General features: G+C 37.4%; 1 pseudogene; it reads right to left on the bottom strand.

Annotated features, from left to right (window-relative positions):
* Positions 1–4,022: 4,022 nt before the first annotated feature.
* LOC132520486 (DNA-directed RNA polymerase I subunit RPA43-like) lies at positions 4,023–5,313 on the bottom strand (annotated as a pseudogene).
* Between the last annotated feature and the right edge of the window lie 238 nt (positions 5,314–5,551).

The following is a 5,551-nucleotide window of genomic DNA, read 5'->3' as shown; positions in this document are numbered from 1 at the left end:
TAAAAGCCAAGCATACTGCTGACATATTGGTAGATAAATTCATTTGGCTTAGTTCACCATCTGCTGTGTCAGCAATAATTTATACTGTGATACCTCAGTTTAGGTGTAGGAAAAAAGTCACAAACAGTAGACAATGAAAGGACATAATTCAGGATAGCCTAAACAGTATTTTAAAATATCTTACTTAGGTATCCTATTTAAAAACTGGAAGATTTTGCATAAATGAATGCAGAATCTGGCTTTTCTTGAAAAAGCAAAAGATTTCCAAATGCCTCCCACATTCACCCCAGGAAACATAGTGGAGCCAAGCATGCCTAATTTTTTTTTTCCCAAAATAATGAAACAAGTCATTCTTCATGCTAAAAGAGTCAGGAAATGTCTGTAGAGAAACCAAGTGTCTGCTTGAGAAAGAATTCTTCCTCATGGATATTACCAGTGGCAAAAAAGTTGCCACTTCTAACAAAAAATTTTACTTCCCTGAAGAAATGTTGGTTGGATGCCTTAAGTCACGTATTTCATCATGTCTCTTTTTCCCTAGCAGACAGGAAACTCAAAGCCAACATAAAATGCTGAAAGTCTCCCCAAATCTGCTCTTCTCAAAATCTTTCCTAAACCAGTAACTGGAATCTCTTTTCTTCTAGTTGCTTAGAGCAACAACTTCAAGGTCCTTTTTGAATCATCTTCTTCTGTCAGAATCAAGTTTTAAACTAAAATGTCACCTCATTGACCTCTATTGCTAACGTTTGAAGACTGAGTGGAGGTTTTTCACTTCCTGGTGAGAAAAGCAATCCAGTATGGGGGATGAAAGCTGGGTAGTAAAACTGGGGTAGGCATGTTAGAGCCATAGGGGTCTCTGTCTCATTTCGGAGAACCACATCTTTGAGTGCCACTGACTGCTGGTGATATCTGGGCTTATTGATTAGGTACTATGTAAAGGCTGGCCTGGTGGGCCATGGTTTCTGCTGCATCACAAATCACCTTCGAGTGACAGCTTTCCATCTGCCTTTGCTGCACTAAGAAGGCACCCATTTCAGGGTTATTGTACCCATTGCCATTTTAACCAAAGTGAGATTTATACAACTGTCAACTGGCTAGATGGTTCTGTCAGGGTTCCCTTGTCCCTCAGTCTAAAAAACCCATGGAATCTTCCCTCTTATCCCTTGCCCCCATTATCTACATACACATGAAACACTTTTTACCCTTCTCCAAATGTACTTAACGTATTATGTATTTTATTTATGTTGTTGTTTGTCTCCTATTAAAGTATAAGCTCCACAGAAGTTTTTAATTTCATTTTTACTGCTATATCCTCAGCTCCTAGAACAGTCTGCTTAATAGTAAACACCCAATAAATATTTGATGAGTTATTAAATGCCATCCTTTACTACCAAATGTACCTTCATGTTACATTGTGTTGATGTATGATGGGGTATAAATTAATAAATTATAATAAGAACAGAAGAAAAAATTTAATGCCTGTAGATTTATATCCATTAAAAGCATAGCAGTGGTATGATATTAGTTACCGTGGAAGGCAGAATAATGGCCCCACAACGATATCCATGTCCAAATTCCTGCAAGTTGTGAATATGTCACCTTACAGGGCAAAAAGGAATTAAGGTTGCACATGGGGTTAAGGTTGTTAATCTGTTGACCTTAAAAAAGGGAGATTATTTGGGATTTGGGGGCGGATGCAATGTAATCACAAGGATCCTTAGAAGTGGAACAGGGAGGCAGAAGAAGAGGACAGAATGATGCAGTGTGAGAAGGACTTGACCCACAGGTGCTGGCCTTGAGAATGGAGGAAGGGACCATAAGCCAAGGAATACAGGCAGCCACTAGAAGCTGGGAAAACAAGGAAATGGATTCCCTCTTGAGATTCCAGAAAAACATGAACTCCTTGATTTTACCCCAGGGAGACTTACGCCACACTTCTGACCTCCAGAATTATAATCTATTTTTGTTGTGTAAGACAAATTTGTGGTAGTTGTTTATAGCAGTAATGGAAAAATGTATACAGTTACGTCAGATATTTTAATTGTTGACTCTTTACTTGATAAAAGAACTCTTATGTATATATTTTCATTGAAAAAAATACTTGCACATGCTTTGCCTTTCAAGGGATCAGAGTACTCTTTTTTTAATTGAAGTATAGTTGATTTACAAAATCATGTTAGTTTCAGGTGTGCAGCACAGTGATTCAGTTATATATATATATATATATATATATATATATATATATATATATTCCTTTTTCAGATTCTTTTCCCTTAGAGGTTATTATACTAGGTCTTGTTGATTATCTATTTTACATATATTACATATGTTAATCCCAACCTCCTAATTTATCCCTCCCCCAACTCTCTTTCCCCTTTGGTAACCATAAGTTTGTTTTCTATGTCTGTGAGGCTCTTTCTCTTTTGTAAATAAGTTCATTTGTATGATTTTTTTAGATTCCACATATAAATGATATCATATGATGTTTGTCTGGCTTACTTCACTTAGTATGATAATCTCTAGGTCCATCCATGTTGTTGCAAATGGCATTATTTCATTCTTTTTTTATGGCTGAGTAACATTCCATTATACATATATTGTAACATCTTCTTTATCCATTCATCTGTTGATGGGCACTTACGTTGCTTCCATGTCTTGGCTATTGTAAACAGTGGTATAATGAACATTGGGGTGCATGTATCTTTTTTTTTAATTGTAACATTTTATTTACCCCACTGTACCAAAATATTATAATCTCACCAATATACAAAATTGAGATATTTTGCATTCTTTCTTTGTACATCTTCAAAATCCGATATGTATTTTATACTGATACCTCATCTCTATTTGGACTAGTTACATTTTGAGGGCTAAATACTCACATGAACCTAATGATAAGGAAAGATACTGGCCTGCACATTTCCACTGTCTGGCACATGTGCTTGTAGACAAACATTGTGAATGACCGCCACTCTCTAAATTCTATATTCTATCATTACAGATTTGGATCTACTACTATGGGAACCCATACATTAACAAACATTAAACAATGTAAGACCAGTACTATGTCTGATACTAGATAAATGGCAATGAAAATGACTGCCATGGATCACAACTAACAGTGAGTAGACAATCTTCTTTTTCTCTGTAGCACTTACCACAATTAGTAATTTTCTGTATTTTCTTACTTATATTGTGTAGTAATTTTCTGTATTTTCTTACTTATATTGTGTAGTAATTTTCTGTATTTTCTTACTTATATTGTATATATGCATCTGTTTTTCCTATGACATTCCATGAGGGAAGGAATTATTTCTGCCTTGTTTGCCATTATACCTCTGGACCTCAGTAGAATATGTTTTACACACAGATCATCAAATACCTGTTAAATGAATGAATATGACCTTGCATTGATTATCAGGCTGAACCAGCTTGTCAGTTCATTCTTCACTGTTTTCCAATAGTTAAGACATATTCCACATTTTCTCAGTGAAAGCAGTGAATAGCTGTTTTCTCTTCATAATAATTTCTAGTAGCTTAACTCAAATATTAAAAGTAGGGAAATTCCCCACTAGTCAGAATCACATTTTTCCTGTCTTCAGCAGACTCCTCCTCTCCAACACACAACAAAAGCAGAATGGTTGAGGCACAAATGAACAAGTGTCAGAAAACAGCCTCTCCATCAACCTCTTAGACTGAGAGAAAAAGGAAAACAACATACATGCACCTAGAAGAAAAGAATAGTGAATATTGTTTCCTTCCACACAGTCAGTAGTGGCAAGGTTCTTAAGAGCTCTGGAAACTTCAGAAACTCCTTTGGCAAACCATTCTAAGTTAAACAGTAGAAATACTGTAATAGCCATGATAAAAGAAATCCTAAAACTGGTAATTTAAACAAAGCAAAATAGCATGTCATGTAACATCATGACTAAATGTGAAACCTGTAACAACAACAAAAAACCCCAAAAACCCAAGCTCAAAACTCATTCTGTATGATATGAAATAACATTGTATTTTAGAAGTCCTTTTGCAGACTGTAGAAATCATTTTATTTAGAATGTATACCCTGGAAGAATGAAGGAGTTGAGATTGAGGGCAGCTCTTACCTTTCTATTCTGTATATAGTAAAACGGCACTTTAATAATACTGGCATTTCCCAAATTTATCTGTTTTGTAATTTTAGCACCAAAAACTCAACTCCTCATCAAATGTTCCCTGTTTTGCAAAGTATTGGAATACAAAACATTTCATAGTTCAAACTTCAGTCATCTGTTTTGTGTAAATCAATTTTTAAAAAAACCAAATCATATTTAAAATGCACTAAAGAAAATTACTTTTCCCTTTTCTTTTTAGGTGCATGTTCCAAAAGTGGTGTAAATTCAGCCTCCTCACTGTGCTTTCTTTTCTTTTTTTCTTTTTATGGTCACTTTGGTAACCACTGGAGTCACTGCCTTGGAAAACAGGGTCCTGATGCTTTTTCTTCTTCTTCGGCTCTTCCTCCCAGAGGCCATTCACATTGTTATTAATCTGCAGATCTGTCTCTTCCTTCATGGTAACATCTGCAAAATCTGCTAGCTCTGTGGTACCACTTTCCACTTCATATGGCTCTGGGTCTTTGTTCTTTTTCTTTTTCTTCTTTTGAGGTTTTTCAGTAGCTTCTTCAGTGCCAGTTTCTGTTACTTCTTCAGAAACTGCAGAGCACTTCGTTTGTAAACTAGTGGTATTTAGTTTTCCCCGAATGCAGAATACTCCAGCAGCATCTGAGTCTAAACGAAATACTTCAAATTCTAGTTCATCACCCATGTTTATCTCCAGAGTCTGCCACTGCTCGACTGGCATCTGCTCAGGTTTAGGAATGGAGTCATTGAAGCACCCGTGTACTAAACAGCCAATGTGGCTGGAAGACACTTTAACTGTACCCATAAGTTTTTGCCCTGGTTCAGGGCAGAAAATAACAAAATCTGCTTCAGTGTTAAGATGAATGTGTCATTGATCATCATAAATATCTCCTAATTCACCCACTACTTTGATGTTATCATAAGCAATGGGTACACCTAAAAGGCTCTCGGAACAGCGCAGGAGCTTGGCATCGAGCTGTTCTCGGATACCGGTGCGTTTCCTGTTAAGGTAGCGCGGCGACAGTGCGATGTGTCTTCGGTGCGGCCCCGCCACCAGGCAGGAGTAGCGGCTATTCACGAGCGCACAAGCGGCCACGTAGGTAGGCAATTCTAGGCAAGGCAAGACGCCGGCTGGTCCCACCACCGGCCCTTCTGAGGCCGCCTTCAACCGCGGAGACGCTGAGCAACCCGCAGCCATGCGGCTGGTCAGGTTTGCCACCCATGTATCTTTTTGAACTATGGTTTTCTCTGGATGTATGCCTAGGAGTGGGATTGCAAGATCATATGGTAGCTCTACTTTTAGTTTTTTAAGGATCCTCCATACTGTTCTGTGTAGTGGCTGCACCAATTTATATTCCCACAAACAGTGTAGGAGTGTTCCTTTTTTTCCCATACCTTTTCCAGCATTTATTATTTGTAGACTTTTGATGATGACT

The sequence above is a fragment of the Lagenorhynchus albirostris genome, chromosome 5 (assembly GCF_949774975.1).
Source record: "Lagenorhynchus albirostris chromosome 5, mLagAlb1.1, whole genome shotgun sequence".
NCBI classification, from domain to species: Eukaryota; Metazoa; Chordata; class Mammalia; order Artiodactyla; family Delphinidae; genus Lagenorhynchus; species Lagenorhynchus albirostris.
Note: the sequence above shows the minus strand (reverse complement) of the source record. Positions and strands in the feature narration are given on the sequence as shown.